The sequence below is a fragment of the Notamacropus eugenii genome, chromosome 5 (assembly GCF_028372415.1).
Source record: "Notamacropus eugenii isolate mMacEug1 chromosome 5, mMacEug1.pri_v2, whole genome shotgun sequence".
In the NCBI taxonomy this organism is placed as follows: Eukaryota; Metazoa; Chordata; class Mammalia; order Diprotodontia; family Macropodidae; genus Notamacropus; species Notamacropus eugenii.
The window spans coordinates 304402452-304417111 of NC_092876.1; the positions used below are offsets into that span (position 1 = coordinate 304402452).

General features: G+C 33.2%; 1 protein-coding gene and 1 long non-coding RNA gene across 2 annotated transcripts in view; one reads left to right on the forward strand and one right to left on the reverse strand.

Annotated features, from left to right (window-relative positions):
• Positions 1–14660, forward strand: part of DPP10 (dipeptidyl peptidase like 10) — a 997128-nt gene that overhangs the window by 654862 nt on the left and 327606 nt on the right. The window lies entirely within an intron of this gene.
• The window catches only part of LOC140506281 (uncharacterized), a 44300-nt gene that overhangs the window by 29418 nt on the left and 222 nt on the right, over positions 1–14660 (reverse strand). The gene's annotated exons all lie outside the window — the stretch shown is intronic.

Genomic DNA, 14660 nt, shown 5'->3' on the forward strand with positions numbered 1-14660 from the left:
CTTGTTGATGGAGAGATTAATTAACAAACTACCAAATGCTTGGTGTAAACAATGAGTGGTGTAAGTTCAAACAAAAGAGAAATCATCATGAGATATTGTTTAAATGATGGATACAAAATGAATATGTTTGAAGAATATAGCATAAAGTAACATGAAATCTCTTGTTTTCTACTTTGTGTCTCATTTGATCCTCATGACAAGCATTGGAGGCAGGTTTTATCATCTTCACTTTGCAAATGAGTAAAATGAGACAAAAGAGTTTAAATGACTTGCCCAGGGTCACATGATAAATGTCAGAAGTCAGATTTGAATCCAATTCTTCCTGACCGCAGGTCATGCACTCTATCCACTGTTTCACCTAGTTGCATCTTTAAAATGATCTTTTAAAATGAGATATTTTAACTAGATTGCCACAAAGTTCCCTTTCAGCTCTAGATCAATGAATACAAGAAACAAATTAGAAGTGTTGTTTGATGTGGGATATCCTAGAAATGAACACTGTCATCCTAGAGTCTGAGAGAAGGGAAAGAAAACAAAGTTACTCATGGGGGAAAAAAAAACCACAATAACTGAAAATCATGAGTCAGGAACTATTTAGTAATGAATTTTTTAAAAAATATAGACCACAGCATTTTTGAAGGCAATATTTTATTTGAGTACAGGGTGATAATTTAGGTGTACAATGACTGCACAGTTCTTTAAACAAGAGATTAAATTGTCTTTGATATGTTCACAATTTAAGCTACTTTTTATCCCTGATTTCCATTCTCCTGAAGTCCTCATTCCACCACTCTTTATGGAATTTGAACCTTAAAAATAACTTTAGTAGCTTCTCTCTAAGGTTCTTAAATAGCATCAGGTTACTATTAGGCTCTTGTCTATGGGATAGATTTATAAACACACACACACACACACACACACACACACACACAATTATGCTTGTTCCTCCAATTAAAGACCAAAATTCTTTAATGATGGGTCATGAGGCTTAGGCTATAAGGCCTGCTTTAGTCTCTCATAGGGCTCCCATTGTTCATGCCTTCATGCCAAAACAATGTAGTAAATATTTATTAAATCCCTACCATGTGCCAGGCATCATACTAATCACCTTAACACCAAGCAATGTAAGGGGAACACCAAGACTATCTTCTTAGCTGGTATCTGTGACATCTGCAGTTCTCTTCTTCAAAACCACAAGAGATGACCTCTAAATGTGCAAGTGGGATTGTATAAGACCATCATCACACATGTATGTGGATATACAGGAAAGAGAGATCATAAGGGATTCACTAAGTTTAAACTCTTCACCTTTTTATATGGGAAAATAATATTTGTAACTTCTAAAACTGTTTTTATTTTATTAGGGGAGTTAGAAGGAGCATAAATAGAAAGAGGACATAGGTGTGATTTGAATATGGTGAAATAATTCTTTTTAAAAAAATATAATTATGGGGTAAAAAGAGGAAGTCCCTGAGAGAATGAAAAGCAGAAAAGTAGAATGGGGCAAATGATCTGACCTAAAAGAGGAGTGAAAGAGCATTTACTATGAAAGGGAATATTGGGATGATGGAAGGGAGCATGTGAATCTGACTTTCATCAAAATTCTCTTGAAGAGGGAATAACACACACTTAGCTGAGTATAGATATCTGTTTTATTATACAGGAAAGTAGGAGAAGAGGATAATAAAAGGAGATGGCTGATAGAAGGGAAGGCAGATTGAGGGAATCAGATGCAAAACACTTTTTCAGAATGCATAAGATAAAGGGAGAGGAAAAGTAGGATAAACAAGGAAAAAATAGGATGGAGGGTAATACATAGAAAAAAAATGCAGCACTTCTTTGGCAAAGATTTCATTTCCCAAATATATAGAAAACTGAATCAAATTTATAGAAATAAGAACTATTCCTCAATTGATAAATAGTCATAGGATACAAGCAGATACTTTTCAGACAAAGCAATTAAAGTTATATATAGTCATATGAAAAAATGCTCTAAATCACTATTGATTAGAAAAATGCAAATCAAAACAACTCTATAAGATTAGCCAATATGACAGAAATAGAAAATAACAAATATTGGAGATGTGGGAAAATTGAGACACTAATACATTATTGATGGAGTTGTGAACCGATTCAGCCATTATGGAGAGCAATTTGGAACTATGCTCAAAGGGCCATAAAATCACAAATATCCTGTGAACCAGCAATGCCACTACTATATCTGTATCTTTAAGAGATAGGGGGTGAGATGGGTTATATGTACGTACATATTTATAGCAGGTATTTTAGTGTGGCAAATAAATTGGAAATTGAGGGCATACTCATTAATTAGGGGATGGCTGAAGAAGTTATTGTATGCGATTGTGATGGAATACTTTTGTGATATAAAAAATAATTAGTACAATGGTCTCAGAAAAACCTGGAAAGTCTTAACATGAATTGATACAAAACAAAATGAGCAGATCCAGGAGAATACTGTATACAGCAACAGCTGTATTTTATGATGATCAACTGTTAACTACTTAGCTTTCTCAACAATACAATGATCTAAGAAAATTCTGAAAAAAATGCTGTCTACCTCTAGAGAAAGAAGTGATAACATCTGAATTAATTGAAGCATACTTTTTCTTTATTTTTCTTGTTTTTTTTCTGTATTTTCTTTCACAGCATTATTTACTTGGAAATATGTTTTGCATGGCTGTGCATATATAACTTATATCAAATTGCTTGCCTTCTTACTGAAGGAGAGAGTGGAGGGAGGGTGGAAAGAATTTGGAATTTAGTTTTTAATTGAATGTCAAAAATTATTTTTACATGTAGTTGGGGGGAGATATTAATTTTTAAAAAAAATGAAATGTGCAGACCCATAAGCTGTTTATTTTCATGGAAAAGTCATGAGATCAGTTTTGCTGGATAGAAGAATACATGTTGGAGCAAATGACATAAGACTAGAAAGGTAGAAGAGGGTTGAGTTATGAAGGGCTTTAAATATCAGAAAGCAGTTTGTATTTGACCTTTGGAGTTTACTGAATAGGGAATGTATGTCTAACATCAGATCTGTATGTGATATGTATATGCAATATTTCATATCTCCCTATAAAGTTGAAACTTCATTTAAAATTTTGTTTTATTTTAGATAAGATTTCTCTTACAGTACTTGTCACAGTGAAATTTCAGTTTAGGAAATCGTTGTTTTTTAAATTACAAATTTATGCCTAATTATAATCCATGAAGTAGAGGAGGAAGGTTCCTTGAAGGCAAGAATTGTTGCACTTTGTCTTTCCATTCTCACATTCTAGCAGCTTGTGGGATATAACCTGTGCTTAGTAAATATTAGAATGGTTATTGAAAAAGACATCACTTATGACAAAAATGAGAATCAAAATACCTATTATGAGACATATGTAACCTTTTGAAAGGGAAGAGCAATATGGAGGATGATGCTTTGCAATATACTAATTTATTAGGAAGAATGTTTTTAATAATATATTCTTATGGGAATATTAGACAGTAATAATCTTTCTTATGATCATTTAGAAAATAAATAACAAGTTCCAGAATTATTCTACAATATCTCTTCTAATCGCAAACCACTTATCAAGTATAAGTCACATCTGTTATTTTTGCAGTTTTATTTCTGATCTGTAGACAAGGAAATGGAGAAAAGAAAGATGTCTTTTTTCTTCTGTTTAATTCAATGGAAAGAAAGTCAAACTCTTTGAATACAAAGTCAGCCTAAGCTAAATTCTGCTCAGTTTTCAAATGGCTATAGTTAGAAGAAGAAGAAAAAAAAAAGCTCACTGGCTTATATTACAGTTCTGTCTTTGCAATTTTACTAGTAAAGAAAGGATTTCCTTTTTCAAATAAATGGAAAATTACCATTATAAACAATAGCTACTTAGCAATTACCAAGTAGTGGTAACATACTGTATTTTGAGATATCCATTATTCTGTACATGAGCTAACATCTCAAACATCTTCAAGTCATTCATTTTCTACTGAGATTCACAATGTCACTACTTTTCTTTTTACATCATGTTAGAACTATTCCTCTCAACTTAAAAATCATATAACAATGGAACTCTGTTCTTAGTATAATAATTTAGTCTGTAGGGTGTGTATTATATCACATTTCTTAGAGCAGAAAGATTATATTTCCAACTTTGACCATTCAGTAAGTATGTATGTGTCACACACATACACACGTACACAAATGAGAGGACATCCACTGCTGATATGTATCTATAAAGAAACTAGTTTAACACAACCTTGTTCATTCTTCCTCAGTGTCTATTTAGAAGTGTTTGCTTTTTTTAAAAAAAAGATAATTTATATTACTCTTTAGGGTAGTTTTATGTCCTACCACTACTTAAAAAATCAATTTATAGGTTTTGTTTTTATTGCCTTTGTGGTACTGACTTCTTAAAAATGACAGTTCATGGAAATTCAGTAATTTTTTCAGTGTTGTTAGATAGTAAGTTAAATAACTTGTACACTGACCATTGGTGATAGTGACTGTTAATCTAAAAATTCCAGAGGTGATAAGAAAGGTTGAATGATGGGACTATAAAGTGAATAGACAATGAAGAATACATGTATCTATGTCTTTCTATACTGTCCATTTTTCTTGTTTTAATTGTTACAGTCATTTCTTATGCATGTGTAAAGTTGCTGAACTTTTGCAAAATTGGTGATCAGTTCATTCTCAAATCTCTGATCTCGATTTTTCAACTGTTTGCGCTATATGTACTAAGATTTCCCCCTTCAATAGAACTAACTAAAATAAAGAGCAGATCTTAAATGGTAAGGACTCTCTCAAGAGAAGGTGGTCAGAGTTCAGGCATTCTGTGATTTTTGAGGCTAACAGTGGGTTTTGCAGAACAGTTGAACCATCTGTAGTGGAACTGTGAAATTTACCTTTTAAAAACTCATGGATAGAAACACATCCACTTTCAAGCTGTCATGTTAATAAATGGGAAAACCCATATGCTACTTTTTTGAAAACTGCATTTTATCAAAATAGTACTTGGAAAGCATACAGAATTAAACTTCTCTGCATTTTCATTAGACAGTTACAGTCACTAATTTGGTTTTGTTGTGAATATATTTCATTTTTGGCAGTGAAAAGAGATAAATGAAAAAATTCTCAATTAGTTGAATATCTTTCACAGTCTCCTTACATTTTTTCCCTCTCCCTCTGGCATTATATAGAAAGGCTATGTTGATAAATATTGTTGCTTAATGATTTTAATGTGCTAAATAATCTTGAAATGAGATGGAAAATTTCAGATTCTGGCAGGGAAAGAGCTCTGGCAAATAAATATACACACTATAAACATACACATATTTGTGTGTATGATTATATGTATGAATATATATATCTATATATATGTTTGTGTCATATACATACATATCTATATCTATATCTATATCTATCTATCTATCTATCTATCTATCTATCTATCTATCTATCTATCTATATATATATATCATGCATTTTTTTCAAGCAAGTAAAAGCCACTTTTTCAAGAAATCTTTCCAGAACTGATCAGAAACTAATGGCTTCTACTTGGCTTTTAATCTGGCTATGAAACTTCAGTAACCATACTTCATTGTCTCCTACCATATGCATCCCCTTAGGGAGGTTGAAGAAGTATGTTTTTCTTAGGAGATATCTCCCTTTATAGCTCAGTAGAACTCCCATAGGAGATGTCTAATCACTGTAGCAATCCTGAGGGAAAATTCCTTTCAGCAAAAATCATGAGCATTGTATAAGATGAGAGAGAATATTTAAAAGTTAAATTTGTTATTTATGAATTAGAGGGTTATTTATAGATAAGAACTGTTATATATGAATGAGTGAGGACAAGATCTATCATATAGAAATTTGATCAATCTATTACTTTGTGTGGATTTATAAAGTACCTACTATGTACAAAATTCTACTTCAGTGTATTAGAGATATAAATATAAAATTGAGATAATCCCTAACTGCAGTTCGAATATATTCTACTAAAAAAATACAATATAAATTCTGTCTGGCTCCTTTAAGTTATCTGGAAATGGCAAAAAAAAAAAAAACAAAACAAAAAAAACAGATAAAATGTAATAACAGCCAAAAGACAAAAGAAAGAAACATTCCTTAGAAAAACACGCAGAATCCTGAAACAGCAAGGATCCTGACATACACAGGAAAGCCTATTGTACAGCTTCTTAGATCTGCTTTTCTAAAAGGAAAGCAAATTTTGAGGGGTCAACAATGTACTTTAATCAAGCACATATTTCATTGCCTTACTTCAGGGTAAAAAGTCAGCACCTGAACTTCAGGGAAAATACAAGTAGAAATTACAAGCAGAAAGGCAAAGCTTCCAACTGTCTCAGCATGAACAATACATACATCACAGATCAGTAGACAGATTCAACTGTCTGATCAATTCATACGTACATGCATAGTTAACAGAAAGAGAAGCACCAACATCTGGGTTTTCAAAGGGGCTCCTTAGCAACAACCCATAATCTGACCAAATACTTCCTACAAGTGAACCCCAAAGTGAAACCTCACCTCAGAGTATTTATACACTTTTCAGAGTTGAAGGGCATGATCCTCTGCTCCAGTGCCTGAATAGAAATTAACAAAAAATATTGACAATTGTTAATGGTCTGGGAAGATCTTTAACTCTTCCCCCACCACCACCATTAACCTTACTTTAGCATTTCAATTGGGCTGCAATACTTTTATGTAACATCAAATATAAAAGTTATTAAAAACTCAGAGGCTGGGAGGATCAAGAAAGGAAGTAATCAAATTAGATCATGAGGACTAAAGGAATGGTTAAGCAGGGTGGTATCATATTTTATCAAATTGGGAGCACAAAACAAAGGTTATTCAAACAAATATATATCGAAGATAGAGATGGAGACAGAATGAAACCTAAATCAGCATCTGATGTGAACTGGAGAGAATGAAATTTAAAAAAAAATAAGTAAAAGCAGAATATCAATATAGCTTTTGCTATATGTCAGAGAAAAGAGATGTGTGATTAAGAGTAGATTGTTATAAAGTAAAATCAATGTTATCTGTGATTTATCCAGTCATGTTGGAGGGAGGATATGTGATTTCTATTTTTTGTGAGAAGTTAGAGAGAATTTATTCGGTTTCAAATCTTAATTACCACCAAGCCATACAATCACCTAATTTCTGTAATATAGTCACATATCCACACATATAGATATAGACATATAGATATAGATATGTGCACACATGAATTAACACTGTAATATTTTGATCATGTTTTCATTCAGTTTCTGCTTGAATACCTCAAAAAAGGGAACTCACTATCTCCAGAGGGCAGCCCATTACATTTTTACATGGCACTCATTCTTTTAAAAATTTTTTTTTGCTTTAAATTATATTTTATTTTTCCCCACAATTACTAATCAAGAAAATTTTTATCATTTGTTTTTAAAACATTTGGAATTTCAAACTTTTTCTCCTTCCTTCCCTCACTTCCCCTCTTCTGAAAATTGTAGACGGTTTGATATAGTTTATACATATGCCATCATATAAAACACTTCCACATTCATCATGATTGTGGAAGGAGAAACAACTAAAAAAATTAAAAATTGAGAAAGAATAAAGTAAGTGAAAAAATATGTTTAAATCTGGATTCAGAGTCTGGCAGTTCTTTATCTGGATATGGATAACATTTTCCTTTGTATATCCTTTCTGCTTGTCTTAGATGATTGTGTTGCTGTAACCTGAGTCATTCACAGTTGATCATCACATGATTGTCCTAATACTATATATATCATTTTTCTGGTTCTTGTTTTACTTTCCATCAGCTCATCTAAGTCTTCCCAGGTTTTCTTTTACTCTGTATGTGTTTATCTGATTCAAATGTGTTTATTGTAAGCAACACATTGTAGTATACTGGTTTAGATCCACTCTGCTATCTGCTTCCATTTTATGAGAGTTCATCCCATTCATATTCAGTATTATGATTACTACCTGTGTATTTCCCTCCATCTTATCCCCTACCCTTGTTTGTCCTCCTTCTCCTTTCACCCTTTCCCATATCACAGATATTTTGCTTCTGTTTGCCACCTCCCCTGTTCTGCCTTTCCTTCTGTCAGTCCCCACTACCCCTCTTTATTTAATCTATTTCTCTCCTACTTCCCTGTCAGGTAAGATTGGTTTCTACATTCATCTGATTGTGTATATTATTCCCTCTTTGAGCCAATACTGATGATAGTAAGGTTCAAACAATGCCCATTACACTCCAGTGTATTAAGGTCTTTCATTTCTCTTCATATGAGACAATTTTCCCCATTCTACATCTCCTTTCTGCACCTATTTTACTCCTCTTTCTCATTCTTTATTTTTTATGTCATTCTTTCAAATATACCTTATACCCACACCATCTGTCTATGTTTATTCCTTCTATCTGTACTGTTAGGGATACAATTTTTAAGAGTTAAAAGTATCATCTTCCTGTATAGGAATTATATTATTATATAATATAATTATATTAATATATTATATTAATATAACATAATTATATTAATTATATGTATATTACATACATGTGATTTCAAGAAGTAAGAAGCAGGTGTTAAAAACATATCAGACAATACAATGTTTACATATAATTTTTAAAAGAATATAACAGAAGTTAAAAGAAGGCAGTGGATGTGAAGTAATTTTAAATCTGAATGTTAAGCAGGTTCAATTTAATAATAAATTAATTATTAATTAATTAATAATAAAAGGGAAGAAAAATAAAGAATGATATGGAAATCAGAACCTTCACAATTTATTGCTTATATAAAACATACATAAAGCTTATGCACATATAATGATTCAAATGGAAGAGCTGGGAGAAAATCTATTTTAACGGAATTTAAAAAGCAGGCATTGTGACTATGATTTCAACTGAAACAATAGTAAACTTACACACATGAATAATTATAGATGAATGAATGGATGGATGGATAGATATAGATATATATGTGTATATAATTTAAAATATGATCAAGAGAAAACAATTTTAATATAACAATAATAATAATAATAATAATAATAATAACAATGTGTTCATATGCCAAATGACATAACAGTATAGTTCTTAAAAGAAATTATGTGCCAGCCACAGTGTTAAGTACTTCTAATTTCATTCTCACAAAAACTTAGGAAAGTAGGTACTATTATTATCTCTATTTTATAGTTGAGGAAACTGAAATAGATGTTAAATAATTGGCTGAGTGTCATACAATGAGGATGTATCTGAGGCTAGTTTTTGAATTAGGTTTTCCTCACTTCAGAGCTGAATCACTATACAGTGTATCATAAAACAAAAAAATGGATTTAAAATGTAGCATGGTGCATACTGGATTTGATCTTTGGAAACAGCACCATCTCAAATCAGTGACCTCTCAGAAACTATGCTGGATGTATCTATCATCACACATAAAAATAAATCTCATCTGAGTTGTAGTTATTCTCTTTATTTTGAGAGGTATTTTTACTTTTTCCTTCTTCAAAAATTAAAGAATGTTCTTAGTCACAACAGCTTTCAAAACATTTAATGTCTATTCACTAATGCTTTTAATTGCTTCTTTCAAAAAGAGAAAACTGGAAATGTATGTCATATGGCAGAATGTCAACTTTTAAGCAAAGTTTGTCACTTTAAAAATGTTTTTGTTTTCCATCATTCCCATTCTTGCCCTCTACTGTACCCATTACGCAAACATGAACAAGTTTGATCTGTTCCATTTAAATAATTTATTCATTTTGAATCCATTTTTTAAATATTTGAATTGTCATTCAATCAACAAGAATTAAGCACTTAGTATCTTTGAGGAAGGTAAGTTATTAACATCCCTTTGGGTTCAACCTCAAGGTGAAGACCTTTCATGGTGTTAGGCATGTATGTAAGAGGAATGTAGGTACCCACATGGGCAGGCTCATGTAGGTGAATCATAGAATAAACAAAATAGAATACTCTTCCCTTCTTTCCAGGGCAAGGAACAGTGATGAAATGACCTATTACTTTCCTGCAGCCCTAAGAATTAAACCTATACCTTCAGACTCCCAAAACAGTGTTTTTTCTACTGTACCACATAATCTCAATATTCTTCATCTCTGAAATAAAACATTTGGATTAAATTAGATTTAAAGATGATGCAAGCAAGAAGGAATAGTTACCAATTTGTAGGCTAGAAACAGGATTGCACAAAGATCATAACAAGTCAGGAATATATTCTGGATCTAATCAGATAAATTTTAATAGAAATGAATATATGATCCTTCAGTTATTGTCAGGAAATTGACGTGTATCTAGAAAGGATCTAAAACATGCATTCTTAACATTTATTGTATCATAGATATTTTGGGCAATGTGATGAAATCTATGGACTCCTCAGGGGAAAAAATGTTTTAAATGCAAAAAACAAAATATTTAAGTTTTCAAACATTTAAATGTTTTTAAATACATAAAATAAAATTCATTAAGGAAACAAATCATAATAGAGTCTATACATACAAAACCCCACATATATGCACACATAATATACATGTTGAACATAGGCACACTCACATGTCTGTATGTTATGAATGGATGTGTGTACACATATGAGACAGCCACCAAATAACATAGTGTGGTTTTACATACCATTAATAGAGGCATTATATCATACTTTAAATTTTCAAGAGAAAGAAGGCAATATTTTACATTTTTGAAAACTACTGGCTAGAGTTAGTTGGCAATTTCAGACATTAAGTTTGCTATATTGCTGTCAATAACATCTCAAAAGTTGTACTAAAGATTTAATCAGTAAAATTAAGATGGAAATAGGCCTAGAAAGTAGAGGACAAAATTTTACCACTCGTCTACAAAAAAACATTCATTGGATTAAGAGTCATCATAGAATTATAGATTTAGAGCACAAAGGCATATTGGATAACATTAAGTCCAGTCTCCTCCTTTTTCAGATTACAGAACTGAAACCCAGCTGTTGTGAATGGTCTAGGGTCTCACAGCTAATAAATTCTGAGTTAGTTAAAATTTTATTATTCCTGACTCAACTTCCAAAACCATACTGTTCCATCAAAAGATTCAGGATCTGCCATTTTTTGATTGTTTGACCTTGGGCAAATTAGGTAATCACCCTATAGCTCTTTTTCCTGATTTATAAAAGAGGCACAATAATATTTGTTCTGCTTATATCAGAGATTTATTTTGAGAATTAAATTATATAGAACCTGTGATTTTTTTAAATTATGAAATGTTATATAAGTTAAGGTGGTATTGTTTTTAAGCTTTAAATTACTATTTAAATAGTAATAAATTTAAATAGTAATCTCCATATTAACCCAGGACAGGAGTTCAATGGAACTGAGCAATAATAGTGGATGTTTGGCCTTGGAAGCAGAGAAAACTGGATTTTATTCTAACCTATGACACATAATAGACTTTGTAAAACTGGACAAGCCACTGTTTAATCTGTAAATATTCTAGGACACTAAGATTATGAGCAACGGAGAAGATGCCAAACTGCATGCAGGAAGGAAGTTCCATACAACACTAAAAATCACTGATCCCATCATCTCAAAATATGCTTCATTATAATAGTATTGTAGAAACTAATACCTCTCATCTGCTGTCATCTTCCAATATGTCCAACCAGAACAGTTTACTTGTAATTCAACAATTTTCAGGTTTCTTTTTTCAATCACACATGTCCTAAATTCTGCATCCTTTTTCTCATCTTACATCTTTACCCTCTTTGAAAGCATCACTTAGTTAACAAATCCAAATATGATAATTTAAGGATTACTCATTAAGGGAATACTCTGGCACAAGTCATTGTGTTAGGTGTTGGAAATACAGGGACAAAACAAAATAATTTTTAATCAAAAATAAAAGATTCTTCTCACAAAGCACTTCTTTTACCTAATCAAAATCTTGGTGCTTGTTGCATACAGATCCCAGGACATTCCCCTTCCTTTCTCAAAGAGTACCTGTTTCACAATATTAAAATTATCTTTCCTGGATTTATTTTTTAAAAAATGAAAAAAAAAATAGAACACAACGCGAAATAACTCATTGGAAAAACAACTGACCTCAAAAATAAAATAAAGGACATTATGTAATGCCTTCACTTGTCCACATTTGAGGGTGAATAAAGTTGGAGAACATCATGTAATTGTTCTGACCAGATTTACTACAAATTTATGCTATACAATCTCAACTAAGGCCCTCATTGCAATTAGGCAAATCTTCTTTACCTCCCTTATTAACTCACTATCCCATTCACCAGAGTGACTCTCCCAAACCTTTTATTTTTAAGTCTTTCTCAAATTTCCTATTCCTTGCTCCCCCTCTTCCTTGCCTCAACTAAAATGCTTGTCTCACATTTAACTCAGAAAAAGTTGAGGCTATTTAACAGGAGCTCCATCTTCTCCAGTCTTCCTCATCTCTTATTACTCCAATGCCTATAGTCTCTTTCTTCACTCCTCTATCACTTGAAAAGGTGGTCCTACTACCTCCTAAGGTAAACTCCCCCTCCCTGTACCATCCTATCCCATCCCCTTTTCTAGATAGTCCCTTCTGTCATCCCCACTGTCACATTTATCTTCAATCTCCCCTTATCTACTGAGTTATTTTCTTTGTTCTACAAACATGATAATATCTTTTCCATCATAAAAAAAAAAATCCCTAACTTTTTTTTATCCTCACTATTATTCTATATCTCTTCTGACCTTTGTGGTTAACCTCCTTGAGAAACCCATTTATAACAGATACCTACATTTTCTTTACTCTTAACTGCTTCCAAATGGACTTTAAATCTCATTATTCAAATGAAAGTCCTTTCTCCAAAGTTACCAATGATCTCCTTTAACAGATTCAGTGGTCTTTTCCAAATCCTCATGCTTCCTAATGCATCTCCAGCTTGTGACACTGTAATCATCCCCTTCTCCTTGATATTCTGTTCTCTCTAGGTTTTTTTTTTTTTAACTTTTCTCTTCTGATTCTCCTCCTACTTGTCTGATCACTCCTTCTGAGTTCTTCACCCAGGTCATGACCACTAACCTTGGATGTCCCATAAAGATCTATTCTCAGCTCCTTTCTCCCCCTGTGTTGTTAGTGACCTTAGCAACTTCCACTGATTTAATTATTATCACTATGCTGATTATTCTAAGTATCCTTACTGGGGCAAAGCCAAGATGGCAGAGTGAGAGCAGTGACTTACCTAATGTGTAGGACAAAGGCCTTTGGATACCTCTAAAAAGAAAATCTGAACAAATTCTAGAGTGACAGAATACACTAGGAGACAGAGTGTGGCAGATTTCCAACCTAAGACGTGGAAGGTCTATGTGAAGGATCTGTTGCACTGATCTGGAGGTGTGCACAGTGCACAGGCTATACTAGTGCAAACCCCGCCATAGCAAAGCTGAACAGGAAGCCCTGGATGGTCTGAACCTGCAGAATCTCCATATTAACCCAGGACAGGAGTACAATGGAACCGAGCAAGAGTCACAGAACCACAGGTAACTGCAGCAGCTGCTCCTGAGACTATCAGCCTGCAGATTAAATATCTGTAAGTCACCTACTTGAACTTCTAGGAGTCAAGATGGTGGAGTGATCTATAAATGCCCTAGATCTTTCCTTGGTGACCTTAAAAAATCCAGAAAATATTTCCCCAGAAAAATAATCCTGGAACACTGGGATCAGCAGAAACAGTAAACAGTCTCTTAGTCTGGGAGGTTAGGAAAATCACAAAGATGGAGTCCCTCTTGCTGTGGCTAAAGGGGACCAGGGCAGGACCAGAGCTGTCCCAGATAACCCAACTTCAGCAAACCAGGAGGAGATCCAGAGCCCTAGGGTATGAAACCTGTAATTGTCAACACCAGTACACCAGGTGTGCCTCAGCATGGCCAGGGTAATTGGGAAGACATTAGCACAAACAGGATTTCCCTGTGTGCTCAGGAGAGGAGACCTCCTGCAGCCAGACCTCCCCTCACCCACACTTAACATAGTTAGCTCCAGGATAACTCCAGGGAAACCCAGAAAGACATCACCTGGCCTCTGCTTTGGCACACCAGCCAGCTCAGCACCAGGTAAGTTACAACATTTTAACTTCTGGCTGAAAGAACCAGAGGCCACAATACACAAAGCCTTAACTTCTAAGCAGAAGAACCATAGGACATAGCCTCCTGTGCTGCAGAAGCAGAGATCCACTTTAAAAGCCAGGAGAAAGGTAATCATCATGAGAAAGAAAGAAGCCAGAAAAGATAAGACCATAGAATTTTTCTGTGGGGACAAGGAGCAAAACAAGAACATCAAAGAAGTCAACACTGAGATTGGACCCCCATCTGAAACTTCAGAACAGAATATGAACTGATCTCAAGTTGGAAGATCATCGTTGTAAGAGCTCAAGAAGAATTTTAAAAGACAAATTAGAGTAGAAGAAAAATTGACCAGGAATTTTAAAAATATGAAAAAATAAATCAGAAGAAGAATTTAAAAGAAAAATTGGACTAACTGTATTGCTGAGGCAATATTCACAGCACTGGTCGTAACTATGAATATACCAGCATAGTTCTCAATCACAAAATATAAAAGACTCTCCACATAGAAGGCAGAAGAAAAATATTTATT